Source organism: Chlorocebus sabaeus, chromosome 5 (assembly GCF_047675955.1).
Source record: "Chlorocebus sabaeus isolate Y175 chromosome 5, mChlSab1.0.hap1, whole genome shotgun sequence".
NCBI classification, from domain to species: domain Eukaryota; kingdom Metazoa; phylum Chordata; class Mammalia; order Primates; family Cercopithecidae; genus Chlorocebus; species Chlorocebus sabaeus.
Genome location: NC_132908.1, coordinates 30221394 through 30245969, shown reverse-complemented (window position 1 = coordinate 30245969; position 24576 = coordinate 30221394). Strand labels below are relative to the sequence as shown.

The following is a 24576-nucleotide window of genomic DNA, read 5'->3' as shown; positions in this document are numbered from 1 at the left end:
GTAGCCCACTATGGGCTTCCAAATATCACTTTGTAAATTACACAAGAACATTCTTAGGGAATGGATTCTTGAGGAGAAAGCTGTAACTCTGTGAGATGAATTAACAGAACTGAAAGCAGTTTCTCAGAAAGCCTGTTTCCAGTTTTTATTTGAAGATATTTCCTTTTTCATCATAGCCCTCTATGGGTTACCAAATATCACTTTGCACATTCCACAAAAACAGTCTTAACGAAAGGCTTCTTGAGGGGATATCTGTAACTCTGTGAGATGAACTAACAGATCAGAAAGCTATTTCTCAGAAAGGTTTTTTCCAGTTTCTATCTGAAGATATTTCCGTTTTCACCATAGCTCTCTATGGGTTTCCATGTATCACTTTGCAAATTTCACAAGCCCAGTCTTAGTGAATGGCTTCTTGAGCAGAAAGCTGTAACTCTGTGAGATGAATTAACAGAACACAAAGCAGTTTATTAGAAAGCTTCTTTCCAGTTTTTATCTGAAGATATTTCCTTTTTCACCATAGCCCCGTAAGGGCTTACAAATATCACTTTGCAAATTCCACAAGAACAGTCATAGCTAAAGGCTTCTAGAAGAGAACGCTGTAATTCTGTGAGATGAATTAACAGAACACAAAGCAGTTTCTCAGAAAGCTTCTTTTCAGTTTTTATCTTAGGATATTTCCTTTTTCACCACAACCCTCAATATGCTTCCAAATAACAATTTGCAAATTCCACAAGAACAGTTTTAGTGAAAGACGTCTTGAGGGGAACGCTATAACTCAGTGAGATGAATTAACAGAACTCAAAGCAGTTTCCCAGAAACCTTCTTTCCAGTTTTTAACTGAAGATATTTCCTTTTTCACTATTGCCCTCTATGGGCTACAAATATCACTTTACAAATTCTACAAGAACAGTCTTAGCAAAAGGCTTCTTGAGGGGAATGATGTAACTCTGTGAGATGAATTAAAAAAACACAAAGCAGTTTCTCACAAAACTTCTTTTCAGTTTTTATCTAAGGATATTTCCTTTTTCACCATAGCCCTCTATGGGCTTCCAAATATCACTTTGCAAATTCCACAAGAACAGTCTTAGCGAAAGGCTTCTTTTTGGGAACGCACTAACTCTTTGAGATGAATTAACAGAACAAAATGCAGTTTCTCACAAAGCTTCTTTCCAGTTTTTATCTGAAGATATTTCTTTTTTCACCATAGCCCTCTGTGGGCTTCCAAGTATCACTTTGCAAATTCCACAAGAACCGTCTTAGGGAACGGCTTCTTGAGGGGAAAATTGTATCTCTGTGAGATGAATTAAGAGAACACCAAAGAGTTTCTCATGAAGCTTCTTTTCAGTTTTTATCTTAGGATATTTCCTTTTTCACCATAACCCTCAATGTGCTTCCAAATATCACTTTGCAAATTCCACAAGAACAGTCTTAGTGAAAGGCTTCTTGAGGGGAACGCTATAACTCTGTGAGATGAATTAACAGTACACAAAGCAGTTGCTCAGAAAGCTTCTTTCCAGTTTTTAACTGACGATATTTCCTTTTGCACCATAGCCCTCTATGGGCTTCAAAATATCAACTTGCAAATTCCACAAGAACAGTCTTATTCAACGGCTTTTTGATGAGAAAGTTGTAACTCTGTGAGTTGAATTAAGAGAACACAAAGCAGTTTCACAGAAAGCTTCTTTTCAGTTTTTGTCTTACGCTATTTCCTTTTTCATCGTAGCCCTCTATGTGCCTCCAAATATCACATTGCAAATTGCACAAGAACAGTCTTAGCGAAAGGCTTCCTGAGTGGAACGCTGTAAATTTGTGAGATGAATTAACAGAACACAAAGCAGTTTCTCAGACAGCTTCTTTCCAGTTTAGCTGAAAGTATTTCCTTTTCCACCATTGTCCTCTATGGGCTTCCAAATATCACTTTGCAAACGCCACAAGGACAGAATTAGTGAACGGCTGCTTGAGGGGTAAGCTTTAAATCTGTGAGATGAATTAACAGAACACAAAGCAGTTTCTCAGAAAGCTTCTTTTCAGTTTTTATCTTTGGATATTTCCTTTATCACCTTTGCCATCTATGGGCTTCGAAATATCACTTTCTAAATTCCACAAGAACAGTCTTAGTGAAAGGCTTCTTGAGGGGAAAGCTGTAACTCTGTGAGATGAATTAACAGAACACAAAGCAGTTTCACAGAAAGCTTCTTTCCAGTTTTTATCTGAAGATATTTCCTTTTTGACCATAGCCCTCTATGAGCTTCCAAGTGTCACTTTGCAAATTCCAAAGAACAGTCTTAGTGAACGGCTTCTTGCGGTGAAAGCTGTAACTCTTTGAGATGAATTAAGAGAACACAAAGCAGTTTCTCTGAAATATTTCTTTTCAATTTTTATCTTAGGATATTTCCTTTTCACCTTGGCGCTCTATGGGCTTCCAAATATCACTTTGCAAATTCCACAAGAACAGTCTTAGCGAAAGTCCACTTGAGGGGGTCGCTGTAACACTGTGAGATGAATTAACAGAACACAAAACAGTTTCTCAGAGAGCTTTCTTTCCGTTTTTATGTTAGGATATTTCCTTTTTCTCCATAGCCCTCTATGGGCTTCCAAATATCACCTTGTATATTCCACAAGAACAGTCATAGTGAAAGTATTCTTCTAGGGAAGGCTGTAACTCTGTGAGATGAATTAAGAGAACACAAAGCAGTTTCTCAGAAAGCTTCTTTCCATTTCTTATCTTATTGTCTTTACTTTTTCACTATAGCCCTCTAGGGGCTTCCAAGTATCACTTTGCAAATTCCACAAGAACAGTCTTAGTGAATGGCTTATTGAGGTGAAAGCTGAAACTCTGTGAGATGAATTCAAAAATCCAAAGAAGTTAATCAGAAAGCTACTTTCTCACTTTTATCAGAGGATATTTCCTTTGGCCCTAGAGTCTTCAAAGGGATCCGAAATAACAGTTCTCAGGTTCCACAGAAATAAGGCTAGCAAACACCACTATGAAATACAGCTGTAACTCAGTAAGTGGAAGTCCCATATAGCAAAGTAGTTTCTCAGAAAGCTTCTTTCCAGATTTTAACTGAAGATATATACTTCTTCACCATAGCACTCTGAAGGCTTCCAGATATCACTATGAAAATTCCACAAGAACAGTCCTAACGAAAATCTTCTTAAGGGGAAAGCTGTAACTCTGTGAGATGAATTAAAAGAGCACAAAGCAGATTCTCAGAGAGCTTCTTTCCAGTTTTTAACTGAAGATATTTCCATTTTCACCATAGCCCTCTATGGGCTTCCAAGTATCACTTTGCAAATTCCACAAGAAAAGACTTAGTGAACGGCTTCTTGAGGTGAAAGCTGTAACTCTGTGAGACGAATTAACAGAACACAAAGCAGTTTCTCAGAAAACTTCTTTCCAGTTTTTAACTGAAGATATTTTCTTTTTCACCATAGCCGTCTACGGGCTTCCAAATACCACTTGGCAAATTCTACAAGAACAGTCTTAGTGAACGGCTTCTTGCGGGAAAGGTTGTAACTCTGTGAGATGAATTAACATAACACATAGCAGTTTCTCAGAAAGCTTCTTTTCAGTTTTTATCTTAGGATATTTCCTTTTTCACCATAGCTCTCTATGGCCTTTTAAATATCACTTTGCAAATTCCACAAGAACAGTCATAGCGAATGGCTTCTAAGGGGAAATCTGTAACTCTGTGAGATGAACTAACAGAACACAAAGCAGTTTCTCAGAAAGCTTCTTTTCAGTTTTTATCTTAGGATATTTCCTTTTTCTACATTGCCCTATATGGGCTTACAAATATCACTTTGCAAATTCACAAGAATAGTCTTAGCGAAAGGCTTCTAGAGGGGAACACTGTAATTCTGTGAGATGAATTAACAGAACACAAAGCAGTTTCTCAGAAAGCTTCTTTCCTGTTTATAACTGAAGATATTTCCTTTTTCACCATTGCCCTCTATGGGCTTCCAAATATCATTTGCTAATTCCACAAGAACAGTCTTAGTGAAAGGCTTCTTGAGGGGAAAATTGTATCCATGTGAGATGAATTAACAGATCACAAATCACTTTCTAAGAAAGCTTCTTTCCAGTTTTTATTTTAGGATATTTTCTTTTTCACCATAGCCATCTTTGGGCTTCCAAATATCACTTTGCAAATTCCACAAGAACTGTCTTAGCGGACGGCTTCTTGTGGGATAAGCTGTAACTCTGTGAGATGAATTATCAGAACACAAAGCAGTTTCTCAGAAAGCCTCTTTCCAGTTTTTATTTGAAAATATTTCTTTTTTCACCATAGATCTCTATGGGCTTCCAAGTATCACTTTGGAAATTCCACAAGAACAGTCTTAGTGAATGGCTTTTTTCGGGGAAAGCTGTAACTCTGTGACATGAATTAACATAACACAAAGCAGTTTCTCAGAAAGCTTCTTTCCAGTTTTGAACGGAAGATATTTCCTTTTTCACCATAGCCCTCTATGGGGTTCCAAATATCACTTTGAAAATTCCACAAGAACAGTCTTAGCAAAAGGCTTCTTGAGGGAAAACCTGTTACACTGTGAGATGAATTAACAGAACAGAAAGCAGTTTCTCAGAAAGCTTCTTTCCAGTTTTTATCTGAAGATATTTCCTTTTTCACCATAGCCCTCTATGGGCTTCCAAGTATCATTTTGAAAATTCCACAAGAACCGTCTTAGTGAAAGGCTTCTAGAGGGGAATGTTGTAACTCTGTGAGATGAATTAACACAACACAAAACAGTTTCTCTGAAAGCTTCTTTTCAGTTTTTATCTTAGGATATTTACTTCTCACCATGGCCCTCTTTGGGCTTCCAAATATCACTTTGTAAATTCCACAAGAACAGTCTTAGCGAAAGTCCTCTTGAGGGGGACGCTGTAACTCTGTTAGATGAATTAACAGAACACAAACCAGTTTCTCAGAGTGCTTCTTTTCCGTTTTTATGTTAGGATATTTCCTTTTTCTCCATAGCCCTTAATGGGCTTCCAAATATCACCTTGTAAATTCCAGAAGAACAGTCTTAGTGAAAGTATTCTTCAGGGGAAGGATGTAACTCTGTAAGATGAATTAACAGAACACAAAGCAGTTTCTCAGAAAATTTCTTTCCAGTTTTTATCTTAGGATATTTCCTTTTGCACCATAGCCCTCTAGGGGCTTCCAAGTATCACTTTGCAAATTTCACAAGAACAGTCTTAGTGAATGGCTTCTTGAGGGGAAAGCTGAAACTCTATGAGATGAATTCACAAATCCAAAGAAGTTTCTCAGAAAACTTCTTTCTCACGTTATCGGAGGATATTTCCTTTGGCCCTATAGTCTTCAAAGTGATCCTAAAAGTAACAGTTCTCCGATTCCACAGAAATAAGGCTAGCAAACACCTCTATGAAATACAGCTGTAATTCAGTGAGTGGAAGTCACATAACACAAAGCAGTTTCTCAGAAAGCTTCTTTCCCGATTTTAACAGAAGATACATCCTTTTTCACCTTTGCCCTCTGAAGGCTTCCAGATATCACTATGCAAATTCCACAAGAACAGTCTTAGCGAAAATCTTCTTAAGGGGAAAGCTGTAACTGTGTGAGATGAATTAAAAGAACACAAAGCAGTTTCTCAGAAAGCTTCTTTTCAGTTTATATCTTAGGATAATTCCTTTTTCACCATATCCCTCTATGGGCTTCCAAATAACACTTTGCAAATTCCCCAAGAACAGTCTTAGTGAAAGACTTCTTGAGGGAAAGCTGTATCTCTGTGAGATGAATTAACAGAACACAAAGAAGTTTCTCAGAAGGCTTCTTTTCACTTATCTTAGGATATTTCCTTTTTCACCGTAGCCCTCTATGTGCTTCCAAATATCACTTTGAAAATTCCACAAGAAGAGTGTTAGCAAAAGGCTTCTTGAGGGGAATGCTGTAACTCAGTGAGATGAATTAACAGAACACAAAGTAGTTTCTCAGAAAGCTTCTTTCCAATTTTTAACTGAAGATATTTCCTTTTCCACCATTGCCCTCTTGGGCTTCCAAATATCACTTTGCAAATTCCACAAGAACAGTCTTAGCGAAAGGCTTCTTGAGGGGAAAGCTGTAACTCTGTGAGATGAATTAACAGAACACAAAGCAGTTTTTCAGAAAGCTTCTTTCCAGTTTTTATCAGCAGATATTCCCTTTTTCACCATAGCCCTCTATGGGCCTCCAAGTATCACTTTGCAAATTCCACAACAACAGTCTTAGTGAACGGCTTCTTGCGGGGAAAACTGTAACACTGTGAGATGAATTAACAGAACACAAAGCAGTTTCTCAGAAAGCTTCTTTCCAGTTTTTAACGGAAGATATTTCCTTTTTCACCATAGCCCACTATGGGCTTCCAAATATCACTTTGCAAATTCCCCAAGAACAGTCTTAGTGAAAGGCATCCTGAGGTGAAAGCTTTAACTCTGTGAGATGAATTAACAGAACACAAAGCAGTTTCTCAGAAAACTTCTTTCCAGTTTTTATCTTAGGATATTTGCTTTTGCACTATAGCCCTCTAGGGGCTTCCAAGTATCACTTTGCAAATTTCACAAGAACAGTCTTAGTGAATGACTTCTTGAGGGGAAAGCTGAAACTCTGTGAGATGAATTCACAAATCCAAAGAAGTTTCTCAGAAAACTTCTTTCTCACGTTATCGGAGGATATTTCCTTTGGCCCTATAGTCTTCAAAGTGATCCCAAATAACAGTTCTCAGATTCCACAGAAATAAGGCTAGCAAACACCTCTATGAAATACAGCTGTAACTCAGTGAGTGGAAGTCACATATCACAAAGCAGTTTCTCAGAAAGCTTCTTTCCCGATTTTAACTGAAGATACATCCTTTTTCACCTTTGCCCTCTGAAGGCTTCCAGATATCACTATGCAAATTCCACAAGAACAGTCTTAGCGAAAATCTTCTTAAGGGGAAAGCTGTAACTGTGTGAGATGAATTAAAAGAACACAAAGCAGTTTCTCAGAAAGCTTCTTTTCAGTTTATATCTTAGGATAATTCCTTTTTCACCATATCCCTCTATGGGCTTCCAAATAACACTTTGCAAATTCCCCAAGAACAGTCTAAGTGAAAGACTTCTTGAGGGAAAGCTGTATCTCTGTGAGATGAATTAACAGAACACAAAGAACTTTCTCAGAAGGCTTCTTTTCACTTATCTTAGGATATTTCCTTTTTCACCGTAGCCCTCTATGTGCTTCCAAATATCACTTTGAAAATTCCACAAGAAGAAAGTTAGCAAAAGGCTTCTTGAGGGGAATGCTGTAACTCAGTGAGATGAATTAACAGAACACAAAGTAGTTTCTCAGAAAGCTTCTTTCCAATTTTTAACTGAAGATATTTCCTTTTCCACCATTGCCCTCTTGGGCTTCCAAATATCACTTTGCAAATTCCACAACAACAGTCTTAGTGAACGGCTTCTTGGCGGGGAAAACTGTAACTCTGTGAGATGAATTAACAGAACACAAAGCAGTTTCTCAGAAAGCTTCTTTCCAGTTTTTAACGGAAGATATTTCCTTTTTCACCATAGCCCTCTATGGGCTTCAAAATATCACTTTGCAAATTCCACAACAACAGTCTTAGTGAACGGCTTCTTGGCGGGGAAAACTGTAACTCTGTGAGATGAATTAACAGAACACAAAGCAGTTTCCAAGAAAGCTTCTTTTCCGCTTTTATCTTAGGATATTTCCTTTTTCACCATAAACCCCTTTGGGCTTCCAAATATCACTTTGAAAATTCCACAAGAACAGTCTTAGCGAAAGGCTTCTTGAGCGGAGAGATGTAACACTGTGAGACTAATTAACAGAACACAAAGCAGTTTCTCAGAAAGCTTCTTTCCAATTTTTAACTGACGATATTTCCTTTTGCACCATAGCCCTCTATGTGCTTCCAAATATCAACTTGCGAATTACACAAGAACAGTCTTATTCAACGGCTTTTTGATGAGAAAGTTGTAACTCTGTGAGTTGAATTAAGAGAACACAAAGCAGTTTCAGAGAAATCTTTTCAGTTTTTATCTTACGTTATTTCCTTTTTCATCGTAGCCCTCTATGTGCTTCCAAATATCACTTTGCAAATTGCACAAGAACAGTCTTAGCGAAAGTCTTCCTGAGTGGAATGCTGTAACTTTGTGAGATGAATTAACAGAACACAAAGCAGTTTCTCAGACAGCTTCTTTCCAGTTTAGCTGAAAGTATTTCCTTTTCCACCATTGTCCTCTATGGGCTTCCAAATATCACTTTGCAAATTCCACAAGAACAGAATTAGTGAACGGCTTCTTGAGGGGTAAGCTGTAAATATGTGAGATGAATTAACAGAACACAAAGCAGTTTCTCAGAAAGCTTCTCTTCAGTTTCTATCTTAGGATATTTCCTTTCTCACCTTTGCCCTCTATGGGCTTGAAATATCACTTTCTAAATTCCACAAAAACAGTCTTAGCGAAAGGCTTCTTGATTGGACAGCTGTAACCCTTTGAGATGAATTAACAGAACACAAAGCAGTTTCACAGAAAGATTTTTCCAGTTTTTATCTGAGGATATTTCCTTTTTGACCATAGCCCTCTATGAGCTTCCAAGTGTCACTTTGCAAATTCCGAAAGAACAGTCTTAGTGAACGGTTTCTTGCGGGGAATGTAACTCCTTGAGATGAATTAAGAGAACACAAAGCAGTTTCTCAGAAAGCTTCTTTCCAGTTTTCAACTGAAGATATTTCCTTTTTCACCGTAGCCCTCTAAGGGCTTTCAAATATCACTTTCCAAATTCCACAAGAACAGTCTTAGTGAAAGGCTTCTTGAAGGGAACCCTGTAACTCTGTGTGTTGAATTAACAGAACACCAAGCAGTTTCTCAGAAAGCTTCTTGTCAGTTTTTATCTTAAGATATTTCCTTTTTCACCATAGCCATCCATGGATTTTCCAAATATCAGTTTGCAAATTCCACAAGAGCAGTCTTAGTGAAATTTTTCCTGAGGTAAAAGGTGTAACTCTGTGAGATGAATTCACAGATCACAAAGAAGTTTCTCAGAAAGCTTCTTTTCACTTTTATTGGAGGATATTTCCTTTGGCTCTGTAGTCTTCAAAGGGATCCGAAATAACAGTTCTCAGATTCCACGGAAATAAGTCTAGCAAACAGCTTTATGAAATACACCTGTAACTCCGTGAGTGGAAGTCACATATCGCAAAGCAGTTTCTCAGAAAGTTTCTTTTCAGTTTTTAACTGAAGATATATCCATCTTCACCATAGCCTTCTATGTGCTTCCAAATATCACTTTGCAAATTCTACAAGAAACAGTCTTATTGAACGGCTTCTTGAAGGGAAAGATGTAACTCTATGAGATGAATTAACAGAACACAAAGAACTTTCTCAGATAGCTTCTTTTCATTTTCTATCTTAGGATATTTCCTTTTTCACCATAGCCCTATATGGGCTTAAAAATATCACTATACAAATTAAACAACAACAGCCTTAGCGAAAGAATTCTTGAGGGTAACGCTGTAACTTTTTGAGATGAATTAACAGAACACAAAACAGTTTCTCAGAAAGCTTTTTTCCAGTTTTTAACTAAAGATATTCCCTTTCCCAACATTACCCTCTATGGGCTTCCAAATATCACTTTGCAAATTTCACAAGAAGAGTCTCAGTTAACGGCTTCTTAGGGGGAAAGCTATAACTCTGTGAGATGAATTAACAGAACACATAGCAGTTTCTCAGAAAGCTTCTTTTCAGTTTTTATCTTAGGATATTTCCTTTTTCACGATAGCCCTCTAGGGCCTTCCCAATACCACTTTGCAAATTCCACAAGAACAGACTTAGCGAAAGGCCTCTTGAGGGGAAAGCTGTAAATATGTGAGATGAACTAACAGAACACAAAGCAGTTTCTCAGAAAGCTTCTTTCCAGTTTATAACGGAAGATATTTTCTTTTCATCGTAGTCCTCTATGGGCTTCCAAATATCCCTTTGCAAATTCCACAAGAACAGTTTTAGCGAAAGACTTCTTAACGGAAAGCTGAAACTCTTGAGATGAATTCACAGATCACAAAGAAGTTTCTCAGAAAGCTTCTTTCTCAGTTTGACGTGGTTAACTTCCTGTGGCCCTATAAGCTTCCAAGGGTTCCGAAATATCAGTTCTCACATTCCGCAGAAATAAGGCTAGCAAACCGCTCTACGAAAAACAGCTGTAACTCAGTGAGTGGAAGTCACATATCACAAAACAGTTTCTCCGAGAGCTTCTTTCCAGTTTTCATCTGAGGATATTTTCTTTTTCCCAATAAGTTGTATGGGCTCCCAAATATCCCTTTGCAAATTTCGCAAGAACATATTTAGTTAACGGCTTCTGGAGGGGAAAGCAGTAAACCTGTGAGATGAAGTAACAGAACAAAAAGCTGTTTCTCAGAAAACTTCTTTCCAGTTTTTATCTGAGGATATTTCCCTTTTCACTGTAGCCCACAATGGAATTCCAAATAACCCTTTGCAATTTCCACAAGAACAGTCTTAGGGATAGGTATCTTTAGGGGAAGGTTGTAACTCTGAGAGATGAATTCACAGATCACAAAGAAGTTTCTCAGAAATCTTCTGTCTCATTTTGATCGGAGGATATTGCCTTTGGTCCTATAGTCTTCCAAGGGATCTGAAATATCAGTTCTCAGATACCACGGAAATAAGGCTAGCAAACAGCTCCACGAAATACAGCTGTAACTCAGTGAGTGTAGTGACACATCACAAAGCAGTTTCTCAGAAAGCTTCTTTCCAGTTTATAACGGAAGATATTTTCTTTTCATCGTAGTCCTCTATGGGCTTCCAAATATCCCTTTGCAAATTCCACAAGAACAGTTTTAGCGAAAGTCTTCTTAAAGGGAAAGCTGAAACTCTTGAGATGAATTCACAGATCACAAAGAAGTTTCTCAGAAAGCTTCTTTCTCAGTTTGACGTGGTTAACTTCCTGTGGCCCTATAAGCTTCCAAGGGTTCCGAAATATCAGTTCTCACATTCCGCAGAAATAAGGCTAGCAAACCGCTCTACGAAAAACAGCTGTAACTCAGTGAGTGGAAGTCACATATCACAAAACAGTTTCTCCGAGAGCTTCTTTCCAGTTTTCATCTGAGGATATTTTCTTTTTCCCAATAAGTTGTATGGGCTCCCAAATATCCCTTTGCAAATTTCGCAAGAACATATTTAGTTAACGGCTTCTGGAGGGGAAAGCAGTAAACCTGTGAGATGAAGTAACAGAACAAAAAGCTGTTTCTCAGAAAACTTCTTTCCAGTTTTTATCTGAGGATATTTCCCTTTTCACTGTAGCCCACAATGGAATTCCAAATAACCCTTTGCAATTTCCACAAGAACAGTCTTAGGGATAGGTATCTTTAGGGGAAGGTTGTAACTCTGAGAGATGAATTCACAGATCACAAAGAAGTTTCTCAGAAATCTTCTGTCTCATTTTGATCAGAGGATATTGCCTTTGGTCCTATAGTCTTCCAAGGGATCTGAAATATCAGTTCTCAGATACCACGGAAATAAGGCTAGCAAACAGCTCCACGAAATACAGCTGTAACTCAGTGAGTGTAGTGACACATCACAAAGCAGTTTCTCAGAAAGCTTCTTTCCAGTTTTCATCTGAGGATATTTTCTTTTTCACCATAGGCTTTTATGGGCTTCCAAATATCCCTTTGCAAATGCCACAAGAACAGTCTTAGCGAAGAGCTTCTGTAGGGAAAAATTGTAACTCTGTGTGATGAATTCACAGAACACAAAACAGTTTCTCAGAAAGCTTCTTTCCAGTTTTTATCTGAGGATATTTCCCTTTTCACCATAGCCCTCGATGTGCTTCCAAATATCCCTTTACAAATTCCATAAGAGCAGTTTTAGCAAAAGGCTTCTTGAGGGGAAAGCTGTAACTCTGCGAGATGAATTCACAGATCACAGAGAAGTTTCTCAGAAAGCTTCTTTGTCATTTTGATCGGATTATATTATTTTGGCCCTATACTCTTCCATGGGATCCGAAATATCAGTTCTCAGATTCCACAGATATAAGGCTAGCAAACAGCTTCATGAAATACAGGTGTAACTCAGTGAGTGGAAGTCACACATCACAAAGCGGTTTCTCAGAAAGCTTCTTTCCAGTTTTCATCTGAGGATATTTTGTTTTTCACCATAGGCCTCTATGGGCTTCCAAATATCCCTTTGCAAATTCCACAAGAACTGTCTCAGCGAACGGCTTCTGGAGGGCAACACTGTAAGTCTGTGAGATGAATTCAGAGAACACAAAGCAGTTTCTCAGAAAGCTTCTTTCCAGTTTTTATCTGAGGATATTTCCCTTTTCACCGTAGCCCTCCATGGGCTTCCAAATATCCCTTTGCAAATAACACAAGAACAGTCTTAGTGAAATACATCTTGAGGGGAAAGCTGTAATCTATCAGATGAATTAGCAGATAACAAAGTATCTTCTCAGAAAACTTCTGTCTCATTTTGAAGAAGGATATCTACTTTGGCCCTATAGTCTTTCAAGGAAACCAAAATATCAGTTCTCAGATTCCACGGAAATAAGGCTAGCAAACAGCTCCATGATATACAGCGGTAACACAGTGAATTGAAGTCACAAATCACAAATTAATTTCTCAGGAAGCTTCTTTCCAGTTTTCATCTTAGGATATTTTCTTTTTCACCATAGGCCTCTATGGGCTTCCAAATACCCCTTTGCAAATTTCACAAGAACAGTCTTAGTGAACGGCTTCTGGAGGGAAAGTTGTAACTCTGTGAGATGAATTCACAGAACACAAAGCAGTTTCTCAGGAAGCTTCTTTCCAGTTGTTTTCTGAGGATATTTCCCTTTTCTCCATAGCCTTCCATGGGCTTCCAAATATCCCTTTGCAATTTCCACAGGAACAGTCTTAGCGAAAGGCTTCTTGAGGGGAAAGCTGTAACTCTGTGAGATTAATTCTCTGATCACAAAGAAGTTTCTAAGAAAGATTCTTTCCAGTTGTTATCTGAGGATATTTCCCTTTTCTCCATAACCCTCCATGGGCTTCCAACTATCCATTTGCAAATTCCACAAGAAAAGTCTTAGCAAAAGGCTTCTTGAGGAAAAAGCTGTAACTCTGTGGGATGAATTCACAGATCACAAAGAAGTTTCTCAGAAAGCTTCTTTCTCATTTTGATCGGAGGATAATTCCTTTGGCCCTATTGTCTTCAAAGGACACCGAACTATCTGTTCCCAGATTTCACAGAAATAAGGCTAGCAAACAGCTCCACGAAATAGAGCTGAAACTCAGTGAGTGGTAGTCACACATCACAAAACAGTTTCTCAGAAATCTTCTTTCCAGTTTTCATCTGAGGATATTTTCTTTTGCACCATAGGTCTCTATGGGCTTCCAAATATCCCTTCGCAAACGCCACAAGAACAGTCTTAGCGAACAGCTTCTGGAGGGGAAAGCTGTAACTCTGTGAGATGAATTCACAGAACACAAAGCAGTTTCTCAGAAAGCTTCTTTCCGGTTGTTATCTGAGAATACTTCCCTTTTCTACATAGCCCTCCATGGGCTTCCAAATATCCCTTTGGAAATTTCACAAGAAGAGTATTAGTGAAAGGCTTCTTGAGGGGAAAGCTGAAACTCTGTGAGATGAATTCACAGATCACAAAGACGTTTCTCAGAAATCTTCTTTCTCATTTTGATCAGAAGATATTTCCTTTGGCCCTACAGTCTTCCAAGGGATCCAAAATATCAGTTCTCAGATTCCACAGGTATAAGGCTAGCAAACAGGTCCAGGAAATACAGCTGTAACTCAGTGAGTGGAAGCCACACATCACAAAGCAGTTTCTCAGAAAGCTTCTTTCCAGTTTTCATCTGAGGATATTTTGTTTTTCACCCGGGGCCCTCTACGGGCTTCCAAATATCCCTTTGTAAATTCCACAAGAACAGTCCCAGCAAACGGCTTCTGGAGGGGAACACTGTAAGTCTGTGAGATGAATTCACAGAACACAAAGCAGTTTCTCAGAAAGCTTCTTTCCAGTTTTTATCTGAGGATATTTCCCTTTTCACCATAGCCCTCCATGGGCTTCCAAATATCCCTTTGCAAATACCACAAGAACAGTCTTAGCGAAAGGCTTCTTGAGGGGAAAGCTGTAACTCTATGAGATGAATTCACAGATCACAAAGTAGTTTATCAGAAGAATTCTTTCTCATTTTCATGGAAGATATCTTCTTTGGACCTATAGTCTTTCAAGGGAACCGAAATATCGGTTCTCAGATTCCACAGAAATAATGCTAGCAAACAGCTCCACGATGTACACCTGTAACTCAGTGACTGGAAGTCACACATCACAAAGTAGTTTCTCAGGAATCTTCTTTCCAGTTTTCATCTGACGATATTTTCTTTTTCACCATAGGCCTCTATGGGCTTCCAAATATACCTTTGCAAATTCCACAAGAACAGTCTTAGCTAACGGCTTCTGGAGGGGAAAGCTGTAACTCTGTGAGGTGAATTCACAGAACACTAAACAGTTTCTCTGAAAGCTTCTTTCCAGTTTTTATCTGAGAATATTTCCCTTGTCACCATAGGCCTCCATGGGCTTCCAAATATCCCTTTGCAAATTCCCCAAGAACAGTCTTAGTGACAGGCTTCTTGAGGGGCAAGGTGTAAGTCTGTGAAATGAATTCACAGATCACAAAGAAGTTTCTCACAAAGCTTTTTCGTCATATTGCTCGGAGGATATTTCCTTTGGCCCTCTAGTCTTCCAAGGTATCCGAAATATCACTTCTCAGATTCCACAGAAATAAGGCTACCAAATAGCTCCACGAAATACAGCTGTAACTCAGTGAGTGGAAGTCACACATCACAAAGCAGTTTCTCAGAAAGCTTCTTTCCAGTTTTCAACTGAGGATATTTTCTTTTTCACCTTAGGCCTCTATGGGCTTCCAAATACACCTTTGCAAATTCTACAAGAACATTCTTAGTGAACGGCTTCAGGAGGGGATATCTGTAACTCTGTGAGATGAATTTACAGAACACGAAGCAGTTTCTCAGAAAGGTTCTTTCCAGTTTTCATCTGAGGATATTTCCTTTTTAACCATAGCCCTCTATGGGCTTCCAAGTATCCCGTTGCAAATTCCACAAGAACAGACTCAGCAAACGATTTCTTGAGGGGAAAGCTGTAACTATGTGAGATGAATTCACAGATCACAAAGAAGTTTCTCAGAAAGCTTCTTTCTCATTTTGATGAGAGGATATTTCTTTTGGTCCTATAGTCTTCAAAGGGATTCGAAATATCAGTTCTCAGATTCCACAGAAATAAGGATAGGAAACAGCTCCACGAAATACAGCTGTAACTCAGTGAGTGGAAGTCACACATCAGAAAGCAGTTTCTCAGAAATCTTCTTTCCAGTTTTCATCTGAGGATAATTTCTTTTTCACCTTAAGCCTCTACGGGATTTCAAATATCCCTTTGCAAATTCCACAAGAAGAGTCTTAGCGAACGGCTTCTGGAGGGGAAAGCTGTAACTTTGTGAGAAAAATTCAGAGAACACAAAGCAGTTTCTCAGAAAGCTTCTTTCCAGTTTTTATTTGAGGATATTTCCCTTTCACCATAGCCCTCCTTGGGGTTCTAAATATCACTTTGCAAATTACACAACAACCATCTTAGCGAAAGGCTCCTTGAGGGGAAAGCTGTAACTCTGTGAGATGAATTCACAGATCACAAAGAAGTTTCTCAGAAATCTTCTTTCTCATTTTGATCGGAGAATATTTCCTTTCACCTTTAAGTCTTCCAAGGGACCCGAAATATCAGTTCTCAGTTTCCACAGAAATAAGGCTAGCAAAAAACTCCACGAAATACAGCTGAAACTCAGTGAGTGGAAGTCACACACTACAAAGCAGTTCCTTAGAAAGCTTCTTTCCAGTTTTCTTCTGAGGATATTTTCTTTTTCACCGTAGGCCTCTATGGGCTTCCAAATATCCCTTTGCAAATTCCACAAGAACAGTCATAGCGAACGAGTTCTGGAGGGGAAAGCGGTAAGTCTGTGAGATGAATTCACAGAACACAAAGCAATTTCTCAGAAAGATTCTTGCAGTTTTTATCTGAGGATATTTCCCTTTTCATCATAGCCCTCCATGGGCTTCCAAATATCCATTTGCAAATTCCACAAGAACAGTCTTAGTGAAAGGCTTCTTGAGGGGAAAGCTTGTAACTCTGTGAGATGAATTCACAGATCAAGAAGAAGTTTCTCAGAAAGCTTCTTTCCCAATTTAATCGGAGGATATTTCCTTTCGCCCCATAGTCTTCCAAGGGATCCGAAATTTCAGTTCTCAGATTCCACAGAAATAATGTAGCAAACAGCCCGACGAAATACAGCTGTAACTCAGTGAGTGGAGGCTACACATCACAAAGCAGTTTCTCAGAAGGATTCTTTCCAGTTTTCATCTGAGGATATTTTGTTTCTCACTGAAGGCCTCTATGGGCTTCCAAATATCCCTTTGCAAATTCCACAAGAACAGACTTAGCGAACGGCTTCTGGAGGGGAAATCAGTAACCCTGTGAGATGAAGTCACAGAACAAAAAGCAGTTTCTCAGAAAGGTTCTTTCCAGTTATTATCTGACGATACTTCCGTTTTCACCATAGGCCTCCATGGACTTCCAAATATCCCTTTGCAAATTCCCAAAGAAGAGTCCTAGCGATAGGCTTCTTCAGGGGAAGATTGTAACTCTGAGAGATGAATTAACAGATCACAAACAATTTCTCAGAAAGCTTCTTTCTCATTTTGATCGGAGGATATTTCCTTTGGCCCTTAAGTCTTCCAAGGGATCCGAAATATCAGTTCTCAGATTCCACAGAAATAAGGCTAGCAAACAGCTCCACGAAATACAGCTGTAACTCAGTGAGTGGAAGTCACACATCACAAAGCTGTTTCTCAGAAAACTTCTTTCCAGTTTTCATCTGAGGATATTTTCTTTTTCCCCATAGGCCTGTAGGGGCTTCCAAATATCCCTTTGCAAATTCCACATGAACAGTGTTAGCGAAGAGCTCCTGTAAGGGAAAGTTGTTACTCTGTGTGATGAATTCACAGAACACAAAGCAGTTTCTCAGAAAGCTACTTTCAGTTGTTATCTGAGGATATTTCCCTTTTCACCATAGCCCTCGATGTGCTTCCACATATCCCTTTACAAATTACACAAGAGCAGTGTTAGTGAAAGGCTTCTTGAGAGGAAAGCTGTAACTCTGCGAGATGAATTCACAGATCACAGAGAAGTTACTTAGAATGCTTCTTTCTCATTTTGATTGGAGGACATTATTTTGGCCCTATACTCTTCCAAGGGATCCGAAATATCAGTTCTCAGATTCCACAGATATAAGGCTAGCAAACAGCTCCAGGAAATACAGCTGTAACTCAGTGAGGGAAGTCACACATCACAAAGCGGTTTCTCAGAAAGCTTCTTTCCAGTTTTCATCTGAGGATACTTTCTTTTTCCTCATAGGACTGTATGGGCTTCCAAATATCCCTTTGTAATTTTCACAAGAACATTCTTTGCGAACGGCTTCTGGAGGGGAAAGCAGTAACACTGTGTCATGAAGTCACAGAACAAAAAGCAATTTCTCAGAAAGGTTCTTTCCAGTTTTTATCTGAGGATATTTTCCTTTTCACCATAACCCACTAGGGGCTTCCAAATATCCCTTTGCAAATTCCACAAGAACAGTCTTAGTGATAGGCTTCTTCAGGGGAAAGTTGTAACTCTGAGAGATGAATTCACAGATCACAAAGTAGTTTCTCAGAAAGCTTCTTTCTCATTTTTATTGGAGGTTATTTTCTTTGGCCCTATAGTCTTCCAAGGGATCCAAAATATCACTTCTCAGATTCCACAGAAATAAGGCTAGCAAACAGCTCCACGAAATACAGCTGTATCTCAGTGAGTGTAGTGACACATCACCAAGCAGTTTTTCAGAAAGCTTCTTTCCAGTTTTCATCTGAGGATATTTTCTTTTTCACCATAGGCTTCTATGGGCTTCCAAATATCCCTTTGCAAATTCCCGAAGTTTCTCAGAAAGTTTCTTTCTCATTTTGATTGGAGTATATTTAATTTGGCCCTATAGTCTTCCAAGAGCTCCGAAATATCAGTTCTCAGATTCCACAGATAAAAGGCCAGCAAACAGCTCCATGAAATACAGCTGTAACTCAGTGAGTGGAAGTCACACATCACAAAGCGGTTTCTCAGAAATTCTTTCCTGTTTTCATCTGAGGATATTTTTTTTTTTCACCATAGGCCTCTACGGGCTTCCAAATACCCCTTTGCAAATTCCACAAGGAAAGTCTCAGCGAATTGCTTCTGGAGGGGAAAGCTGTAACTCTGTGAGATGAATTCACAGAATACTAAGCAGTTTCTCAGAAAGCTTCATTCCAGTTTTTATCTGAGGATATTTCCCTTGTCACCATAGGCCTCCATGGGCTTCCAAATATCCCTTTGCAAATTCTACAAGAACAGTCTTAGCGAAAGGCTTCTTGAGGGGAAAGTTGTAACTCTGTGAGATGAATTTACAGATCACAAAGAAGTTTCTCAGAAAGCTTCTTTCTCATTTTGATCAGAGGATATTTCCTTTGGCCCTATAGTCTTCCAAGGGATCTGAAATATCAGTTCTCAGATTACACCGAAATAAGGCTTGCAAATAGCTCCACGAAATACAGCTGTAACTCAGTGAGTGGAAGTCACACATCACAAAGCAGTTTCTCAGAAAGCTTCTTTCCAGTTTTCATCTGAGGATATTTTTTTTTTCAGCATAGGCCTCTATGGGCTTCCAAATATCCCTTTGCAAATTCCACAAGAACAGTCTTAGCAAACGGCTTCTTGAGGGGACAGCTCTAATTCTTTGAGATGAATTCACAGAACACAAAGCAGTTTCTCAGAAAGCTTCTTCCCAGTTGCTATCTGAGGATATTTCCCTATTTACCGTAACCCTCCATGGGCTTCCAAATATCCCTTTGCAAATTCCACAAGAACAGTCTTAGGGAAAGGCTTCTGGAGGGGAAAGCTGTAATTCTGTGAGATGAATTTACAGAACAGAAAGCAGTTTCTCAGAAAGCTTCATCCCTTTGTTTATTTGAGGATATTTCCTTTTTCATCATAGCCCTCCATGGGCTTCCAAATATCCCTTTGCAAATTCCACAAGTATAGTCTTAGCGATAGGCTTCTTGAGGGGAAAGCTGTAACTCTGTGAGATGAATTCACAGATCACAAAGAAGTTTCTCAGAAAACTTCTTTCTCATTTTGATCGAGGATATTTCCTTTGGCCCTATAGTCTTCCAAGGGATCCGAAATATCAGTTCTCAGATTCCACAGAAATAAGGCTAGCAAAGACACCCCACGAAATACAGTTGTAACTCGGTGAGTGGAAGTCACACATCACAAAGCAATTTCTCAGAAGGCTTCTTTCCAGTTTTCACCTGAGGATATTTCATTTTTCACCATAGGCCTCTATGGGCTTCCAAATGTCCCTTTGCAAATTCCACAAAAACAGACTTAGCGAACCGCTTCTTGAAGGGAATGCTGTAACTCTGTGAGATGAATTCACAGATCACAAAGAAGTTTCTCAGAAAGCTTCTTTATAGTTTTGATCGGAGGATATTTACTTTGGCCCTAGAGCCTTGCAAGGGAACCGAAATATCAGTTTTCAGATTCCACATAAAAAAGGCTAGCAAACAGATCCACGAAATACAGCAGTAACACAGTGATTGGAAGTCACACATCACAAAGCAGTTTCTATGAAATCTTCTTTCGTTTTCATCTGCTGATATTTTCTTTTTCACTAAAGGCCTCTATGGGCTTCCAAATATCCTTTTGGAAATTCCACAAGAACAGTCTTAGCGAACAGTTTATGGAGGGGAATGCTGTAACTCTGTGAGATGAATTCACAGAACCCAAAACAGTGTCTCAGACAGCTTCTCTCCAGTTTTTAGCAGAGGATATTTCACTTTTCACCATAGCCCTGCATGGGATTCCAAATATCCCTTTGCAAATACCACAAGAACAATCTTAGCAAAAGGCTTCTTGAGGGGAAAGCTGTAACTCTGTGAGATGAATTCACAGATCACAAAGAAGTTTCACAGAAAGCTTCTTTCTCATTTTGATTGGAGGATATTTCCTTTGGCCCTATAGTCTTCCAAGGGATCCAAAGTATCAGTCTCATATTCCAGAGACATACGGCTAGCAAACAGCTCCAGGAAATACAGCTGTAACTCAGTGAGTGGAAGTCACACCTCCCAAAGCAGTTTCTCAGAAAGCTTCTTTCGTTTTTATCTGAGGATATTTTCTCTTTCACCATAGGCCTATATGGACTTCCAAATATCCCTTTGCAAATTGCACAAGAACAGTCTTAGTGAACGGCTTCTATAGGGGAAGCCTGTAGCTCTGTGAGAACAATTCACAGAACACAAAGCAGTTTCTCAGAAAGATTCTTTCCAGTTTTCATCTGAGGATATTTCCCTTTTCACCATAGCCCCAAATGGGGTTCAAATATCACTTTGAAAATTCCACAAGAACAGTCTTAGTGAAAGGCTTCTTGAGGGAAAGCAGTAACTCTGTGAGATGAACTCACTGATAACAAAGAAGTTTCTCAGAAAGCTTCTATCTCAATTTGATCGGAGGATATTTCCTTTGGCCTTACAGTCTTCCAAGGGATCCGAAATATCAGTTCTCAGATTCCACAGAAATTAGGCTAGCAAGCAGCTCCATGAAATACAGCTGTAACTCAGTGAGTGGAAGTCACAAATCACAAAGTGGTCTCTCAGAAAGCTTCTTTCCACTTTTCATGTGAGGATATTTTGTTTTTCACCATAGCCTTCTAGGTGCCACCAAATATCACTTTGAAAATTCCACAACAACAGGCTTAGCGAAAGGCTTCTTGAGGGGCACGCTGTAACTCTGTGCGATGAATTAACAGAACACAAAGCAGTTTCTCAGAAAGCTTCTTTCCAGTTTTTAACTGATGATATTACCTTTTTTACCATTTCACTGTATGGGATTCCAAATATCACTTTGCAAATTCCACAAGAACAGTCTTAGTGAACGGCTTCTTGAGGGGAAAGCTGTACCTCTTTGAGATTAATTAAGAGAACAGCAAGTAGTTTCTCAGAATGCTTCTTTTCAGTTTTTATCTTAGGATATTTCCTTTTTCACCATAGTCCTCTGTGGGCTTCCAAATATAACTTTCCAAATTCCACCAGAACAGTGTTAGCGAAAGGCTTCTTGAGGGAAAACCTGTATCTCCATGAGTGGAATTAACAGAACAGAAAGCAGTTTCTCAGAAAGCTTCTTTCCAGTTTTTATCTGAAGATATTTCCTTTTTCAAAATAGACCTCTAAGGGCTTGCAAGGATCACTTTGCAAATTCCAAAAGAACAGTCTTAGGGAACGGTTTCTTGAGGGGAAAGCTGGAACTCTGTGAGATGAATTAACAGAAAAGAACGAAGTTTCTCGGAAAACTTCTTTTCAGTTTTTGTCTTGGATATTTCCTTTTTCATCATAGCCCTCCATGGGCTTCCATATATCACTTTGCAAATTCCACATGAACAGTCTTAGCAAAAGGTTTCTTGAGGGGAAAGCTGTAACTCTGTGAGAAGAATTAACAGAACACAAAGTAGTTTCTCAGAAAGCTTCTTTACAGTGTTTAACTGAAGGTATTTCCTTTTTTACCATTTCACTGTAAGGGCTTCCAAATATCACTTTGCAAATTCCACAAGAAAAGTCTTAGCCAAAGGCTTCTTGAGGGGAAAGCTGTAACTCTGAGATTAATTCACAGGTCACAAAGCAGTTTCTCAGAAAGCTTCTTTCTCATTTTGCTCAGAGGATATTTCCTTTGGCCCTATAGTCTTTAAAGGGATCCGAAATATTAGTTCTCAGATTCCACAGAAATAAGGCTAGAAAACAACTCCACCAAATACTGCTGTAACTCAGTGAGTGGAAGTCGCACGTCACAAAACAGTTTCTCACAAAGTTTCTTTCCAGTTTTCATTTGAGGATATTTTCTTTTTCACCATACGCCCCTATGGGCTTACAAATATCCCTTTGAAAATTCCACAAGAACCGTCTTAGCGATCGGCTTCTGGAGGGGAAAGCTATCACTCTCTGAGATGAATTCACAGAACACAAAGCAGTTTCTCAGAAAGCTTTTTTCCAGTTTTTATCTGAGGATATTTCCCTTTTCACCATAGCCCTACATGGACTTCCAAATATCCCTTTGCAAACTCCACAAGAACAGTCTTAGCGAAAGGCGTCTTGAGGGGAAGGCTGTAACTCTGTGACATGAATTCAGAGATCAAAAAGAAGTTTATCAGAAAGCTTCTTTCTCATTTTGATTGGAGGATATTTCCTTTGGCCCTATAGACTTCCAAGGGATCCGAAATATCAGTTCTCAGATTCCACAGAAATAAGGCTAGCAAACAGCTCCATGAAATAGAGCTGTAACTCAGTGAGTGGAAGTCACACATCACAAAGCAGTTACTCAGAAAGCTTCTTTCCAGTTTTCATCTGAGGATATTTTCTTTTTCAAACTAGGTCTCTAAGATCTTCCAAATATCCCTTTGCCAATTCTACAAGAAAAGTTTTAGCGAACAGCTTTGGGAGGGGAAAGCTGTAACTCTGTGAGATGAATTCAAAGAACACAAAGCAGTCTCTCAAAAAGCTTCTTTCCAGTTTTTATCTGAGGATATTTCCCTTTTCACCATAGCCCTCCAGGGGCTTCCAAATATCCCTTTGCAAATTCCACAAGAACAGTCTTAGTGAAAGGATTCTTGAGGGGAAAGGTGTAACTCTGTGAGAGGAATTCACAGATCACAAAGAAGTTTCTCAGAAATCTTCTTTCTCATTTTCATTGGAGGATATTTCCTTTGGCCCTATAGTCGTCCAAGGGATCCGAAATATCAGTTCTGAGATTCCTCAGAAATAAGGCTAGCAAACAGCCCCAAGAAATACACCTGTAACTCAGTGAGTGGAAGTCACACATCACAAAACAGTTTCTCAGAAATCTTCTTTCGAGTTTTCATCTGAGGATATTTTCTTTTTCACCATACGCATCTTTGGGCTTCCAAATATCCCTTTGCAAATTCCACAAGAACAGTCTTATCGAATGGCTTCTGGAGGCCAAAGCTGTAACTCTGTGAGATGAATTCAGAGAGCACAAAGCAGTCTCTCAGAAAGCTTCTTTCCAGTTGTTATCTGAGGATATTTCCCGTTTCACCATAGCCCTCCATGGGCTTCCAAATAACACTTTGCAAAATCCACAAGAAAAGTCTCAGCGGAAGGCTTTTTGAGAGGCAAGTTGTGTCTCCATGAGATAAATTAACAGAACACAAAACTGTTTCTCAGAAAGCTTCTTTCCAGTTTTCATCAGAGCATATTATTTTTTTCACCATAGCCGTCCATGGGCTTCCAAACATCACTTTGAAAATTCCACAAGAACAGTCTTAGCGAAAGGCTTCTTGAGGAAAAAGCTGAAACTCTGTGAGATGAATTCACAGATCACAAAGAAGTTTCTCAGAAAGTTTCTTTCTCACTTTTATCGGAAGATATTTCCTTTGACACTATAGACTTCAAAGGGATCCGAAATAACAGTTCTCAGATTCCACAGAAATAAGGCTAGCAAAAAGCTCTAGGAAATAAAGCTGTAACTCAGTGAGTGTAGTGACCCATCAAAAAGCAGTTTCTCAGAAAGCTTCTTTCCAGTTTTCATCTGAGGATATTTTCTGTTTCACCATAGGCTTTTATGGGCTTCCACATATCACTTTGCAAATTCCACAAGAACAGCCTTAGTGATCGGCTCCTTGAGGCAAAATCTCTAACTCAGGGAGATGAATTAACATAACACAAAGAAGTTTCTCAGAAAGGCTCTTTTCAGTTTTTATCTTAATATATTTCCTTTTTCACCATAGACCTCTATGGGCTTCCAAATATCACTTTGCAAATTCAACAAGGACAGTCATAGCGAAAGGCTTCTTGAGGAGAACACTGTAACTCTGTGAAATGAATTAAGAGAACACAAAGCAGTTTCTCAGAAAGCTTCTTTCCAGTTTCTATCTGAAGATATTTCCTTTTTCACAATAGTCCTCTATGGGATTCCAAGTATCACTTTGCAAATTCCACAAGAACAGTCTTAGGGAATGATTTCTTGAGAGGAAAGCTGTAACTCTGTGAGGTGAATTAGCAGAACACAAAGGAGTTTCTCAGAAAGCTTCTTTTCAGTTTTTATCTTAGGATATTTCCTTTTTCACCATAGCGCTCTATGGACTTGCATATATCACTTTGCAAATTCCACAAGAACAGTCTTAGCGAAAGGCTTTTGATGGGAAAGCTGTAACTCGGTGAGACGAATTAACAGAACACAAAGAAGTTTCTCAGAAAGCTTCTCTCCAGTTTTTATCTGAGAATATTTCCTTTTTCACCATAGCCCTCTATGGGCTTCCAAGTATCACTTTGCGAATTAAACAAGAACAGTCTTAGTGAACGGCTTCTTTGGGGGAAAGCTGTAACTCTGTGTAATGAATTAAGAGAACACAAAGCAGTTTCTCAGAAAGCTTCTTTTCAGTTTT

At 39.0% G+C, this 24576-nt stretch overlaps 1 pseudogene; it reads right to left on the bottom strand.

Annotated features, from left to right (window-relative positions):
- LOC140711626 (uncharacterized) lies at window positions 1–14707 on the bottom strand (annotated as a pseudogene).
- Between the last annotated feature and the right edge of the window lie 9869 nt (window positions 14708–24576).